A 17,730-nucleotide genomic window follows, 5' to 3' on the forward strand; every position below is an offset into this window, starting at 1 on the left:
GGTAATCAGGCCTTTTGGAGCTTTTGAGATTGCTATGCGAGTTTCTATGTCAGAATTTGCAAGGGTCGGATAAATTTTCTTTGCCGCTCAAAGCCGTAACTTTTTTGTAGAACTGATGCCATTGAAACAGAAAGTACTTGGCTCAAAACGTGTACTTTCCTAGTCATACACTTTCCATACAATTCCATACGTACAGAAAATTGCATGAAAGGTCTATGATTAGTATTTTTTCATAAATGGAAATTGTATGACTAGCGTTTTTCCATAAACCAAAAATATTGATTTTTTACATTTTAATTTCTCAAAATTTTTTGGTTGTGTTCGTAACCGAACACAAATTACATAAACCTTGATTACTCAAACGTAGTAACCAACAGTTTGGCCGTCTCGCATTAAAAATGCATTGGAAACAGCCTGATATGTTTTACTTCTGTCTCAGACAAATAATATAACGAAAGTAATGAACTTTTAAATTTTGGTAATAATTTTCAAAGATGATTATTTCTAAAATTTGAACTTTTAAATTACCAGACATTGATCAAGGCATACAAAAACATGTCATACAAAAGAAAGAGGAGTTTTAAGCGTTTTTGAAAAACGTTATGAAGAGAAAAAGAAAAAAATCCAATACTAGTATATCCAGGACTACGTTATACATACAAAAAATTAAATTTTTCATGCAAAAATTTTTTTTTAAAAACGTTTGTTTGAATACGAAAATCAATTTGCGGTTGAAAAAAAAACACAAAAAATTTTTGGGGGCAATTTCAAAAATACTTAAAAAAATGTTTGTCGTCGCCATCAAAAAAATGCTAGTTACACAATTTCCATATACGGAAATTGTATGACTAGTGTTTTTTTTCAGAAAACAAAAATAAAAAAAGCCAAGGTTATCAGTCGTAGCAGCCCAAAAAACGCTTAAATAATTTGCCAGCAGTTGAATTGATTGTTCAAAGCTTTTTTTTCACAAAAAAAAATTTTTTTTTAAATTCTAAACATACAATTTCCATATATGGAAATTTTATGGTTAGCATTTTTTTTTCATACCATTTATTTTCCTTTTTTTATGAAGAGATACCAATTTCGATACCAAAACAACTACAAAATACCTTCGAAATTCCATTAAACTCATTTTGCAAAAATGTATGAAATTTGTATGACTAGCATTTTTCCATAGACTAAATGTATGGAATTGTATGATTAGCATTTTCGGTCTATGGAGGTCAACCCGGGTTACCCATGATTTGATTGGCTCTGAAAGTAACCTCCTGTTATTTTGTCAAATTCGACGGTTTAGCTTAATTGAATGTTATATTGTGCTTCTATTGTGCTTTTTGTTGAGCCCTAGATCAAAAAATATCACGCAAGGACACTTGCCCAGCTAGGACACTTGATGGAATTCTTTTGGTTGATTATCCCAGCTGTTTGAAATATTTGACTTGCTTTTAAAACTTATGAAAATTTTAGTGATGTTGTTTTTTTCCACAACCGATTAGGGGATTGACAGTCAGTGTTGTCGTGTTCGCTGGTATCTTGTACCACAAACAAAGTATGGTAAGCAATAAAACCAAACAACACGTCAGAAACCCAAAAATGGAACAAAGTTTAAACGGTTCGAATTCAAAAACCCAAAAGTAACAAAAACCATTAGGGTCAGTTGTAATTGATGTTGCTTGTATGGCATCGGTTTTTTTATTTGAGTCTAAAATATCTCATAAAAATCTCAAAATTTGCCAATAAACAATCCTCTTTTATTGAATATGAGCAGTTTAGAGGGTAGAAACCCTCCCTAAGATCTTGTCAGTTGAGGCTTTGGAGGCTTGCCACCTTTTGGTTGAAGCTGAAGCCAATTTTGCTGTTGAAGCAAGCAGACTCAAAGATATATGAACAGCAGAAATGACGAATAACTTCAGTCCTCTGAAGAAGTTTAAGCATAAGCATTCCAAGGAGTTATTTGTCACCCTTACTTCAGTTTGTGCAAGCGCAATCTTAAATCGGTCAATGACATTTATTGAACTCTTTATTTATTAAATTTTAATGATTTTAATCTGTGAAACTTCTTATGAACTGTCGTTGTTCAAAGCTAAAATTTCACCAAACTATACAGCTAAGATTTGATTATATCCAGTGACTCATTCAGCTGAAGATGCAAAAACATTTAGTTTTTTGTCTTATACTAGTCGTTTTTAGCTGCATGTTGAATAGCAGGTCATTTGCAGATGGACCTTTGATTAGCTCGGATGAACAAATTCCTAATCAAAACACTCTTAGTACTGGAAAAAATAGGACGAGCGACGGATTTAAAAGGGGAGAAAGGAATGCCTCGTTGACAGTTGTAGGGGGATTATTCCCCCGGAAAATTACAGGAAATTCGAATCAAACTAAAAAATAACAGAACCCGGATCGATGTGCTCAATTTTAGTTTCGATCTAAAAAGAAGAGTCAATACAAGAACAGTCGAAGTTTAAAATAGAGCAATTTAACCCGGGTGCTTCATAACAGTTTTCAATTGATGTTCATTGTACGAAATTAACTGAAACTTATTTCCCAAACTGTGTGTAGATCATTGATTGAGCATGTTTGGCTTCTATGAAAACATCTACCAGGCGCATTAATGAAGTTTACAAAAGTAAGAAGAACATGAAATTATGCCCAAGTTATTCAATTCTTACATTCTGACTGTATTTTTTTTATTTTCATTCTTGTTTCCTTTTATTCAATCACTAAAAAAGTTAATTTCAAATAAGAATTGCAAAAAAAAACACTTAAAGGGCAGAAAACGCAGGCTTTAAAAAAGGTAATATTGTTATCTGATATTTATAAGAACAAGACTACTCGTATCAGGCCAGAATATTTGATAGTGTTCGAAAAAAAATGTTTTTTAAATTCTAACTTATCTAAAAAAAAATAATTTACTGCCAACCGCTAATTAACGTAGAGAGTGATGTATTTATCGTCCAGTAGCCTTTAAGCAAAACCAAAAAACTTGCCTCAAATGAATATGAAAAAAGCACCAGCTTAAAAAACGTCACGAGTTTGCTAGCCTTGCCGTATAGATATATATATATATATATATATAAAACTTGTCTTGTATAGCTTGTTAAGTGTTGGCGGTATGCAAATAATTTTGATTTGACTTTTTGATTTGATTCTCAAAAATTAAAATTCTTGTTTACTTCTGTAACCTGAACATTGAAAGTCAACAAGCATTTTACAGAATTATTGATATAAAAGTTTTAGCTGAACTAATTCAATTCTGTGTAATTTTTATCTGGTGGTAAAATGATTACACTTCTTTATCCTCATTTGTAGTGAGTTCGTTCAGTATAAATGGCCAGGACAGTTGTAGGTTTTTTCGAGCTATTTTAAACTGTGTTTCTTAGATCCGTATGAACATGTATTGTCAGCAAACATCATTATCCTTGAAACTGCGCACACATCCGTAAGATCATTTAGATAGATTGAAAAAAGTTGCCTTCATTCCGTTTATGAGATGCGATTTTTCATTTTCTTCATTTTCTCATTGTAAATTGTAATGTGGCCGAAAAGCCCTGCTGTTAAAAATGGATTTGATTGCTATAAATACATTCCTTCATACGTAACATAAAACTGTTAACATGATAGGCGAAATTGCTAAGTTGACCAGAATGAAATATCGTCGCTTGTTAATGCAAATGCCTTCTTGATTTATTTTTGTCACAAAATTAATCAGAGCTAAGCTCAATTTTGGAGCCTGAAGTTATAAAATAGCAATCAGGAGAGACTTGAAATAAAATTTGATTCTCATAAAATAAAAAAGAGATCAGCTGAGAATAAAGGTTGAACACATCTGACCTGAGAATCTCTACTTGAAAACAGCCGAAATCCGCTTGCTCTAATAACATCTTATTATATCTAAAGAAAGGGAATATCCATAACAAAACAATACGGCAGTAACGATAAATTATTTGGTGAAAAACTTAGTCGATGTTACGAACCTGATCCAAAAAGCTGAAAATTGAAGAGATCCTTGTGAGTGAAGAGAACAAATAACACCCAAGACGCGACAGACAACTCCAGGAAACTGAAACTAAGATCAAGACAATATCTGGTTCATACAGCGCTGCAGTCAGTAGGTGACTACTGTGAGAGGAAGAGCTGAGAAAAGTTTTTGAGGATCACTTCTATGGTAAGACTGGTTTGGTCATATGCTGATCAGATGTCAGTCTCCTTTTCAACTACAACAGGAAAATGAAATCAAAAATAGTTAGTTAAACCACGATTTTCAAACTTTTAGTGCTTCAATTAGATTTATACTATTGACGGGTGCTCAGTTTATGATATTGCAACTAATTGACTGAAATCACTCAAGCAAACAGAAGAACACTAACAATGCGTAGAAAGAAAAAAGAAGAAACTTACTGAAGCCGTAGGAAAACATTTACTCACTTTCAAAAAGGACAATTTGGAGAGGGTTATCAGCAAAATTATTATTCAAACCAAAGTCCAACAAAATCTGCAACAGCAGGCTATGTGTATGCAAACGACTCAGTACGCCCCATTCAAATACCCCGTTTGTCAAAAACATATTGTTCACATAGCAAGCCAATTTTTACTGGAAAAAAACACAGGACATAAACCAAATTTGTTTTTCCAAAAAGATCGAGAAAATTTTCAAGGCCACTAAGTCAGTCGTTCAAAAAAAACTAAATCACCACTAAACCACTCAGTCAAATTCACTAAATCAAGTAAGTTGCTATCACCAACTGAGATACTTGAGCATGAAACACTCAACCTTCGTACAGTCCTAACTAATTCGAAAACACGATTTGCTCCACGCCCCCCGCGCGGAGCACTTGTTGATACAGGCGCATGTGCGAACGTCATAACAAAACAAAAATTTGACAAAATTAAAGCTGAAAAAGTGCTGTTCCGCACTCTCATTATAGCAAAATCAAGTCTTAAATCGAGTAAGAACGGCAGGCAGGCAGCTTGTAACGGTTGAAACTGAAATGACAGTCGAATTCCGAATGACAGAAATGACGTTCACGGAAAAGTTTCCCGTGCTCAACTCGGGAAACTCTGTTATTATTGGCAACCAATTCTTTAAAGAGCATTTTAAATGTTGTCAAAATAATATCCTGAATTACCCTGATCTAATATTTCAAATTAACGAATAAAAAACTCGATAAGTAGGCTAAGGTGTTCTGATAGGTTTAAAAATGTTTTTGTTTACCATGAAAAAACAAGTGATACAACCGCATAAAGCCGTATCAATTGAGTTCCAACTTCACGACACTTTTACAAACATGAAAAAAAAAAACGACAGGAAAAATTGTTTCATCTAAACATTTGGAGGAAAAATGTGAACTCGCAATAGCCTCATTGATCATTGAACTCGACAGAAACAACACCGTTGTCATCATAGCGTTCAAAATGACTAAAAATTACCTTACTTTACCAAATAAATTTGAAATTAGAAAAGTTTCCATCTTGGCGCTCTCGGAAATTGAAAAAAATTGTTGCAATTGAGCCCCATACAATAGCAATGGCAAAGATGAAGCAATCTGAGCCTCCCAGGAAAATCTCCCGAAAAACACAAATTTTGGCTTCCAAAACCCCAAATTTTTTCACAGTATTCAGAATAGTAACACCAAAAAAGTTTCTCCAAAAGATGCAAAAATTTTATCATTTTTAAGTGAATTTTAAATGCCTCAGACAAGAAAGCAAGTAAAAATACCAATTGATTTTGTTCAGCTTCTAAGGAACTATATGCCTAGTTTGCGCGAGAAACTCATGCCACTCTATCGGCTTCTGAAAAAATCTATCGACTTTGAGATAACTGACGAGCATCACAAGAGTTTTGATGTCCTCAATTAAAGCCTAGTACTAGCGATTATTTTGACTCTCAGATTGCAATACCGGATTTGTGCTACTGGTCGACCGGATTTGCGCTTATGGTCGAAGACTTCGTCACAACCAATAATGGCGGCAAACTGAAGACAAAAATACCAGTGACTTTGGCTCTCGCCTGTTTATCACAGCTGAAAACGGAAGTATTAATTGAACTGATAACAGAAGCCTAACTCAAGATAGTACCATCAGCTATGCAAAACTTCCTGGATCGAATACTTTCCTTCAATATAATCATTGCCCACAATCCTGAAACAGCCAATTATGCAGCAGAATTCTTCTCTAGAATGCAAACGAAACGATGAAGCCCTCGGATTGCAATACGTAATACTTTGCAATGCTAGCTACCACGGGACCGGAGCTACCATCCAAAAAAGGCATAGGCATAGGCTCCCGCCCAATTAGCACAGCTAAAAAGGAACTATAATTTTAACTGATAACAGAAGCCTAACTCAGTTTTTCTAGGCAAAGATATTACCATCAACTAAGTGAAATTTCCTGGATCGAGTTCTTTCATTCGATACAACCAAAGCGCACATTCCTTGAGCAGCTAACTATGCAGCAGAATTTTTGTCCAGAATGCAAACAGACACATGCGCGACGCTGTCGCTAAAATTGAGAAACAAAAAATCAGTTCGAGAATTTTACATCCACTCAACAAGACGATTAACTTATGCGTCTCTCAAAATAATACAGGAAGTGTGAGGTGCATTTACTGACACCGAAGGAATCGATGAAGCTCTCATCGCAATTTTGCAACAATTAGAACTTTAAGAGGCATACCTGGAAAAGCTAAGCAGTGTTTTAAAAAAAATAAAAATGCAGTAGAACATCCAGACCCTGTCGGGCTCTAAAAATATTTGAGTTTCAATAACGAGCCACTTGACCAGAAAGTGGAACAACAGCAGGAACCAGACCTTGAAACCGTTAAAAAATTGATGCGGAGTAAAGAAATATAAGATCTGGTCTATGCAAGTAGTCGTCAAAAAATGAAAACAAGTTAATCGACTTGTGATTGAAAATGAAGTTTTGTATCGCAACTTTTATGACGGTATTGGCCACGTGAAATACAAGCAACATTGCCCGATGGAACATCTGTGGAAAGAAGTAATCTTTTGGATCCATACTTTGCCGACAGGAAGACACATCGGGATGACAAAAACGACTGAAGAATTCAGAAAAAGATTCTACTTCTCCGGATTCAGAGTTTCGAGTAAAAACCGTCAAAATCCCTCCAACTTAAAAAAGCGTTAGGCAAGTACCAGACTCCGCCACTACAGCCAATTTCTTTGCTGCAATTGTACCCAGGTATTATGATGCAGTTAGACATAGTCGGACCATTCAAGTCGCCAATCTCTAAATTTGCCATGCAACAAAAAAACACCCTCAATCAATAGGATTAGTAGAACGATCGAAGGGAGCTTTGAAAAAAATTCTCAAATTGAATACACGCGCACAATGGTCAGATTGGTGCAAAATCCCATGCAAACTGACGCGCCCAGTGGAAGCACTGGCATGATAACTCGAGCATCAACGCAATTTCGATGGAACCAAAGATAGTATTTGGACGGGGAAATCTCCTAATTTTCCCAGGTTCTACCGCACGATGTGTTTCGAGCGACTTCCAGATGAGCAAGGGAAAAGCACGCCAGATCAGTTACGCCTACTCAGCAGTGAGGTCAACCCTACAACCCATATGTCGGAGCATCAGCATCAATGCATATACCGGAACAAAAATAAATCGATCCCGATTTTTCAACAAAACTATTTGATTAGAATCACACACCGCTTAGCCTCCGATGCATAAAACAACAACTGATCATCAAGCAGGCTATATTGCAATAACGCTGCCTAAAATAGGATGCGGTCGTGATGACTTACAAGAACAGTCAGGTTTCAATATTATTAATGACATTTTTCAAAAAAAAAACTGATTTCAAAGTCTGTATCTTATAAAAAAAAGCGACCAGAAACTGGTGCTCTCTATGCTATTACCTGCTACTAAACTAGCACGTGCAATGTCCCCTGGCGATGTATGATGATAATGAGAACGATAATAAAGATGATAAAGCCAGGTGACATCCTGTAACAAAAAATCTCTTGTTAAAAGTTCAATCCTAAGCTAATTTAAACTGGAAGTTATGCCAAATATGACAGCAGTTGTTTTTAATATTTGATTAGAAAGCCAATCGCAAGCACACTGGCAGTATAGTGAAATCAAAATTCACCAAAATTACTAAAAACTAGAAAAAAAAAATAGAAAAAACTCAAACTTTGATTGGTAAAATCTTTCGAAAACAGGCTTTTCAAGAAATCTTGCGCCACCACAGGTAGGTAATCGACCCTTGTGTGGCGAATCACACCAGTCTGGTCACGTAATTTGCACAATTTTTCGAATTACACGCGGGGGACTATCCGACGAAATGAGTAGATTGCAGCCTAAAAGGCCTCACAGACCATACTTGCAGGGAAATCCGGTTCCCAAGCGGTACCCAGAAGTTTCAAGAAACATATATAAAAGGGCGAAGCACACAAGTTAAGGCCCATCATTGAAAAATTATTTGTGGTAAGTGATTGCAGAACAAAAAAACTGGTCCTCGATAAAAAAATCAAAACAAGAGCTTGCATAACACCGGCGTGCTTTCGCCCAAAGTTCCCTATGTTCAATGATGCTTATTAAAACCACAATGAACCAATCAAAAGCAATAACGATGAACATGTTAGCTTGGAAAAAATAATGAGGTCAAAAACAATTCAACTGTGAGTCGTTTGGAGACCAGTCTGATTAAAAGTTCTCAGTTAACGACAAAGTCCGACCATAATCGTTTCTTGGAGCGAAACCCGAGCTCCCAGTTACATTTTGAGGCGCCATACTCCTCGAGGTTGCGACAATTAAATCAATTTAACATAAAATTGAAAGAAATGGAACTCAAACTAACCAATTCTAAGGGCAAAACTAACTTTAATGCAGGAACTAGTAGTATTGGCTATGCATGATTTTTTCCTTCCTTCTCATGATACTTCACGTGAAATAAAAAAGGTAGGAACGTAAGGCTGTGATACATCAGAGCCTGCGTAATACTCTCAACAGCTCCCGACCTTGTACTGCCAAAAGACACTTACGTTCACTTGAAGGAAAAACGACATCTCAAGGAACTATTCAAACAGAAAACTAGGCAATACTTCTTACCCAGACATGCGTCAAGTATCCTGTTATACACAGCCTCACCCAATAGTCCCTACAGGAAGACGTGAAGTCCTAGAAGACGTCTCAAATTCGGCATTGCTGACAGCGTAAAGCAACTTCGAAACACATAAGGACTGTCGGAGAGCATTTGCACGAGAATCCACAAGAGATTGATTGCCCTTTTCATGCCTAACAGATCACAAAAGAACATCTGTGTAAAATTTAAAATCGTAAAACGAAATCAAAACGTTACAATTCTTAAAGATTCTTAAAGTGCTGCTTTTACCAGACTTTTAACCAGCAATCAATTATTAGATAGATAGCTGAGTAAAAGCACTGTCCAACTCCTTCAGACAGCGCTTCCTGTTCACTTATGTCAGGAATTCCCAATTTGAAAACTGAAAAGGTGTAATTAACAAGCTCTCCTTCAAAAGTGAACCCCAACGTCTGGCATAAATTCATCCATGTAGCCACACTGTTGAAACGACCCATCATTTAACAATCGGCATGCTTGCGCTAGAAACACACTGGGCAGGCAGGAATAAACCTAATTACATGATTAACCAGAACTTTTTTTGGCAAATTGCAAATCTTATGCAGTATTATTAGGGAATCACGCTAGAAACGCATTTCTTAGTTAAAAACTGGCAAATAGAAAAGTACTTAGAGATTAAGTAACTCATTGACTGCACTATCCACTCCTCCGAGGAACCTAGGGATACCCAAGCCGGACTTGAACAACACCTTCTCCAACTCTCTGTTGCTACAGCAATGAACGCCGTCGGAACGAAGATGCACGTCTCTCAGCGCTTCGTTTTTCTGTTCTGGGGAAGAAACCGGCACACCATTGAACATCAAAACACCTCCAGAAACAGTCAAACACTTTATGCGTTTTAGAAATACTTTGCGATCGTCAAACTCTAGATATAACTTCTTGATTTTTGTCATTCTTCGGATCATTCATATTCAAGAACATAGCGATAAAAGTTTCATTAGAAGTACTTCCATACCGAGTCTGGAATGAAAAATTTTTTTTAGACACAGCAAAGCTTGTGGGAAATGTTTCTTATGGAATAACTACATTGCGGAGACTTAGCTATTACAACCATCGAGGGGCTGAAGTTTTGCATTACGTTACATGATTTTAAACTCTAAAAGCCGAAATACGAAGAAAAAAGTTAGATAACCACCTGAGCACTCACTACGGACCTAAACGAAGAAAAAACGGCAAAAGAAAAAAAGAAAAAAGTCAAATCAAAAGTACAAGTAAGTTATACTTAAATAAATTAAAAATCAATTGAACTTAAGTCTCAGACAGCGAATTTAAGTAACACCTTGCTCTCAAAAGACAGCTACTAACGCTTATCTTGTATTATGGACACCACGAGCCGCAGGATGCACCGTATAAGGCAAAATGCCATCAAGAGCCACAAGAGCCACACCCAGGAGACATCCTCCTCTGACCCCTCAAACACTGAGGCCCAGACAGAAACAGGGCCAGACCAGCTTTTCTTGACGCCAAAACCAATGTAGCTGCTGCCATTGGGACAACAAACACACTAAAACGATTCCTTACACTCAATCGATTTATCTAAATGCGTCATTTAACTGAAGTGTTAGCTCAAAGAAAAACAAAATGTGAAAACTAAAACACAGGGGGGCATATTATTATATCAGAATCAAATCGTGTAATAGAAACCTTAGAAAAATCCGCCCTGCTTTATACTTTTATTTTTGACTTAGTGTGCTTTCGGACTTACGAACTTGCGTCAGCACTCAGGCTGCCTTAGCAGAAACCTTCAAAAGCAGAAGACTAATTTACAAGAGAAAAGGTACATCAAGATTATACAAAAAAAATTACAAAAGTGAAAGAATTTGTGAAAGTTTCTGGGAATTAACAGTCCTTTTCCCCCAGCTCTCTCTCTCTCTCTCTCTCTCTCTCTCTCTCTCTCTTTCTCTTTGACTTCCGCTGGCTTCACCTCTTAAAGACGGACGTTGTCAGTTTGGGCACAAAACACCCTTGACACAGCAGGCCAGTCGAGGTATGGCGATCCAATCGTGACCCTCAGTTTTTACAGCCAATTTTTGAACGGTCGTCTTGCCAGCATTTTTGCCAAGACTAGCCGTAACCAACAACTGGTTCAGGGGAGATCCACGTCAATTGATTACAGGTACGTAAGATAAATCAACCACGCGGTTGAACATCTTCAACTTTTGGTGCAAGTTTAAATTACTGAACAAAATGACTGCAACTTTGACGATGGCCGGGACGTAAAAATAGTTTAAAAAAATACACCAAAGACCTCTAAAAACAAAAAATCAAAATATCACCGATATGAAATGCTCGCAGACAAAAAAAACGAGGACCACCTCAAGCGCAACACCACTCTCAAATAAAAGTCAAATCAACCCGAGACCACTCGACGCTTTATTTTCGGATGTCATGTTTAAAATCAACCACTAATTAAAGGTCAGTGATTGGCACCTCTGATAAAAGATAAGCCTAAATTCCAAATCAAGAAACAAGACGAAAACTAAAGCACAGTTAATCATTTTCCTTTGAACCTATCTAATCAAAGCGATGTGAAATTTCTACAATTTTTTATACAAATTGCGCACGTTTAATCATCCTGTGATGACGCACTTTCTTCCGGAATTTGATTTCATAAAAAGAGTAAAACTCTACTTGGGGAAAAATCATGAATGTGCAGTTTCTTTTATCATTCCCGACAAACAACTTCACAATGAAAGGAGAGATCAAACAAGTTTTTCACAAACTTTCAGAGCAGTAGAGAACACCATCCATCGACTGCCGATTAGACTTTTTTTACGATTTTTAATAGCACAACGGACCCTTTCATCATTGACTGGCTGGTTGGACTCATCTAACAGAAAGTAAAATCACCGAAACGTGAAGTCATTCATATTGGAGTTCAAACTTCGCAATTTCAAAAAAAAAAACAACCGAAAACAATTGCAGCCGCAGCGGAGCCCCAAGCGCAGCGACCATCGCTGGTATTGGCCATTTTGGCTCTGTCATGATCATAGAAAATTTGGGCAGCTGCGGAATAATGTGAAGTTTTGGTTCATGCCAAGACCAGGCAAAACCCAACGCAAAAAAAAAACATATTCATTGGAGAAAAACAAAAATTTTTTGCGATCTCTAACGAATTGGTAGAGATCCAAGCTATCCAAGCATAAGAAATTGGAAACCAGAACAAAAGCTGGAAAATCATCCAAGCGCAGTTTGAGCCAAAAATGTAATTCTACGAGATTGCACACTAACTCTGTTTGCTAATCAGCAGCTGAACTTCAATTATGATTATGACACAGCATTATCAATGCTGGCCGTTATCCATGCAGACATTACAAATCTAAAAAACTGCTCTGTATGCGTTCAAGACGATTTTGTTGAACTCAATACCAGCACTATTAAACAAAAGACTCCCAATGTCTCTCGTGCCTTGAGAATCTTTGATAACAATAATCGACCCAGTTAACATGAGTCAGAAGGACGAGGATCATCGACTGACACTCGCCTTACCACTAAGCGACGTTGACTCATATTACGACGCAAAGCTATTGCGCGACGTTACAACGATTGACGAAGGGCTTTTGTTGAGGTTGGCAAAATCATATGGGTCAAATCAAACAGCCTTCCAAATTTATCGAACACAAGTGGTATCAATGCCGCAACTGGATGCAACTGAAGCTATAAGATGGGGCAAAGAAGGCCCTTACTTAGCGATTTTGGAAGATTTAATTGAAACAAGAGTGCTCACAGAAAAACAAAACTCAAAGTGCCTGGGAACAACATCATACCGGATATGCCACCAGACAATGGAAACGCAACTTGAACAGTCTTTAAACCTTGCCACGCTGTTTTCCCTTTCGGCAATCACAGCACTGACGGTACGCGAGACGCAAAAGATTTTGCTTCCAACGCCGTAGAAGGCCACGGATTTGGGTTACGGAATCTGATTCATTACCTCAGCCAGCGCTGTTTTTTCTCACAGATTAGATGAAGTAATTACGCCCAGAAGAGAGGAGCATGCATGCTGAAATAAATGCTTGATGACATTGGACTGCGGGTCGCAGTTGATATCCAAGTATGTAAAGATTAGACCAGATCTCGACAGTTGTTACGAAATAACAGTTAAACGGATATCTCGATATTTGCTAGATCCTTTGTCAAACCATCTTTTTGAATTAGCAGAGCTATCGGAGCTGCCGTATTTTGAACCTAAATTGGACGCGGGAGTAAAACTACTCCGGGATGTCAAAAAAAGCTAACAGGTCGTCACTTGACAAAAATGGACCAGCTCAACGACGTCAACGTTCTTTTGAGGTTGTCTTTAATCCTTACCATACTTGTGTTTTTCGGGAACTATCTTTTGCATGTTTTAGCTACGTACTTATATCATCGCTTCGCAATATTTAGACGATTGACCCCCAAACTGAAACCTGTTTTATCCATAGCAGACTCGGATAAAATGGAGACAAAAACATAAAAACTCATAACGATACCGAAACTCCAGCGCCGAGCATGCGTTCGTGACGATCATCATACTGCTTGTCAGTCGGGATTGGAAGTGATCAAGAGGAGCAAGAAAAAGAAGAATAATTTTACAATCGGAACCGATAGAGAGAGTACGAGACCATCTATTATAGTTAAAATTGATATCATCCCCAACAGATTCATTTAAGCGACTGATAGTCCCGTGACTGACAACGTGGCTCTATAATCCCATTAATAACAAGTTAATCGCCCAATGCCGAAACACAACGATCTCTTGAATTTTATTTGCGAAGGTACTTTTTAATGCCTAGCAGTCACTAAAAATCGTTCTAATTTTTGTTGATAATTGATAACCCAAAACCATTAAACTTTCAGCAGTTAAACTAGTTTTAAAGTTAGTTTCTAGTACCCAATATTCTGGTTCGTTTATGAAAGCAATTATTTCTAGCTTTTAAGTTTGAAAAGGCCCAATAGTTAGACTAACTAATTCACTTCAGTAGCTAAATCCATTAAGTAATTCGAAGTTGCGTATGCTATTGTATCTAAACAACATAGTATACAATGCTAAATTGAAAATTGGATTTCCTTCAAAAAAGCAGTTATCTTAACATTAAAGCTGGCAGGGCAGATTTCATCAAAACTGGTTGTGTAACATCGCTAAAAAGCCATGCTATTAAATTGGTTACAATAGCGTTAAATGCATACCTTCATTCTTGTCATAAGTCAATTAACATGATAGTCGAAACTGCTAAGTTTACCACCACGACACTTTGTCACAGAATAATGAAAATGCCAACTAGGTTTATTATTGACACGATGTAAATAAAAATGTTTGGTAAAATATAGGTTTTCCAGTATCAATATCAAAAACTAAATATTGAAATTTGAATCGTATGAGAAATTTTTGAGATCTTTTTCTTTTTAATATCTGATGTGGTCATTTTAAAAACAAAACGAAAAAATTGTTTTTCGTTGAAATAAAGTCGGCATTTTTTAATATTTTCAGGACGACTGGAATTTTGCTTGCTGCATGGTAATAGATATTCAACAACAAAGGACGAAAACTTTTTTGCTCAAATAAAAACTATAATGCTCGAATCAAGGCCAAATCCTGACTGTTCTGACGGCCTTTAGGCTCTATGGAGAAACGGTCTTAATAAAAAAAACTGAGAAGCAATTAATATTTTTGGTAAATCATGCCCTACATTCTATGAAAAGTAAATAACCATATAAATTGGATAAGGTGAAAGATTAAATGGACTAATTAGCATACCTCAATTGATTTTGGAAACATTTTGACAACGGGTTAAATATAATTACAATTCAATTAATTACAGCTCAATATAATCGGCTGATTTAAAACAAATCCATCAAAAATGGCTACTTAAAAGTTTAAATTTGTCCGACAGAAAAAAAAGCACCCGAGCACAAACATTCCACAACTTTCCTTGAAAGTAGGAACAATAGACTTTTTAGCAACCAGTTCAACCAAACAGGCATGAAAATTTCGACCAAGTTTTCTCTTTGACGGTTACGAAAGACATCTTAGCTCCGTAATTTTATATGGGACAAAATTATCATTATTCGAACCAGTTTTCAACATTTCGAAAAATATGTTATCAATGCCATTGGTCACATAGCCAGCGAAAAGATGAGAGTGCGAACACTTTTACTCATACCTGTCTTGTCAAAACGACAAATTACAAAAAAAACAGGTTTTTCCAAGAAGTTAACAAGTTTTCAGGAATTGAAACGTATTTGTTAGTTAATTTTTTTAACATTTAGGTAAGGAAAGGATTAGGTTTCAAATAGGAATGGGTGTTTTATATTAAGTTACAGAAAATTGTCTGACTGCATGCGATAAGTTTCTTAATTTTCAAAAAAGAAATAAAAAAAATTTAATCAAATTAAAAGCTTAAGAAAAAGTTGTCGAACAAAGCTATCAAAAAAGTAAAAGTATTTAAATTTCTCTAAATTTTTTCTTTCAATTTTTCATTTCTGATGCGTACCCATAGAGCTGCATTCTCAGTTTGTCGGAAAAAAAACTAAATATTTGTCATTTTCTAAAAAGAATAGTTTTTAATTTGACAAATTGACTCATATTTGGAAATATAGGTCAGCTATGTTTTTCAAAAACAATTAGAAATAGAACAGACCTGAATGAGCCACTGCTCGCCGCGATAATGACCTGACGATGTAACTCTCGGCCTGCAACAACTTTGAAACGAACATTGACTGATCACGGCCTGCTGAATCCACAGCAGGCCGCGATCAGTCAATGTTCTGAAACCACAGCCCTGAGTGTTCCGACTGTTCCTCAATTTGTATCGCATAAATTTTGGGAAAACAAAATATTTAAAACCTTACATTTTGGACAAAATCAATGTGTAAAATTTTGAGTCGTAAGAAATTAAAACGACCAATTAGCTAGCCTCAATTCAATTTGAAACGTTTTTGGTGTGCAGGATAGTTCGCCACACATAAATAATTCGTGTTATTGACTGATCGCGGCCTGCTGAATCTACATGACTTAAAGAACTTTTCGAAGGATTTTCGTTTTTGCCAAAAATGTCAATCTGCATACGATAGATGCTTGAACAAGACTGCTCGTAAATCAGGGCAAAGCCCTGAGTGTTCCGACTGTTCCTCAATTTGTATCGCATAAATTTTGGGAAAACAAAAGATTTAAAACCTTACATTTTGGACAAAATCAATGTGTAAAATTTTGAGTCGTAAGAAATTAAAATGACCAATTAGCTAGCCTCAATTCAATTTGGAACATTTTTGGTGTGCAGGATAATTCGCCACACATAAATAATTCGTGTTACGCTCTCAGCATTATGAAAAAACTCTTCAAAGCGCGCATAATTTAGTCTAGAACATGGCAAATTTGGCAATTTTCAAACCCCCATAGTTTTACAAAAAATCATCGGAGGTAAAAACATCTTTTTACGTTTGAACTCAGGAAGTTGATATCTTTAATGGGGTATAAAAAATTTTGTTGAAAACTTTTATTTCTATCGGTGAAAGATGACTGAATAAAAAAACCACACCGAGCATAAATTTTCCGTTTTCTTTGAAAGTGGGAATAAAAAGCTTTTAGCGTGCTGTAATTGATCCATTGTGAGGTTTTTTCCTTCAAACACACTTTTCAGTTTTGAAACAGACATTTTTTTAACCAGGAAAAAAACTTGACTTTTCGACTAAAAATATTTGACGGATTGTTTTTTAATATCATTCGAAAGGTGTTGTTGTCCTGAACTTATTTTAAAAAACTACCATCTATAACTTTTTAGAAAGTTATGGGCAATTAACGGTGATTAGTATCGCCAATGTGTGACTAAAAACGCGCGATAAATTTCATGCTATTGAAGCGTAAGCTTGTGGTGGATTTCAAAAACATTTCAATAGAGATCAGTTTTTTTATTTTTGTTTTTTGAAACTTCATCCATTTTTTAAAACGTACACTGCTACAAAGATCTTGAGGGGCAGTCGGAACATTCAGGGCTTTGCTTTAATACGAACACCTTCTCTTGTTTTTTGCCAATTGAATTCAAATTCGTTTTCAAGTGATTCCAGGTCAAAAAAATACACAACCAATGTAAAGTTTTCTGATTATCGGTGTCTTGAGCTTAAGGGCTTTTATGGAAGGGCTATTGTTTGATTGTTGTATAAACCCATGTTTTTTAGATTGATTGCTTTTTCCCAAACTTGAAAGAAAAACATGAATTGAGCTTCAAAATTTATGGTTTCATTTTTATTTAGATTTTCAGTTTAGAAAATCTGATACTGTATTATGTTTTCAGCAACTTGTAGTCAAGCTTAGCAGTTAAAATACAAACGGACAGAACCAAGTGCGGATCTAGGATTTTCTCGAGCGGGGGCGGTTTTTCGAAACATTTTTGGAAAATTTTGTCGACCTTTTTTTTAGGTCGACCAAATTGATTTTTCGAGCTCTCCCTAAGCACGGTTTAATCCCTGTTTTGGCCAAATTTACAACGCCGCAGGCAAAATTTTGAAAAAAGTCCAAAAAAAGCGTTTTTAGGCACTTTTTGGAAAATTTTGACCAAAAAATCGCGTTTTTTCGGCGTGCGCTCCCCCTCAAAATTAGTATATATTTGCGCCCAAGGCG

This window comes from Symsagittifera roscoffensis, chromosome 3 (genome assembly GCF_963678635.1).
Source record: "Symsagittifera roscoffensis chromosome 3, txSymRosc1.1, whole genome shotgun sequence".
Classification (NCBI taxonomy): domain Eukaryota; kingdom Metazoa; phylum Xenacoelomorpha; order Acoela; family Convolutidae; genus Symsagittifera; species Symsagittifera roscoffensis.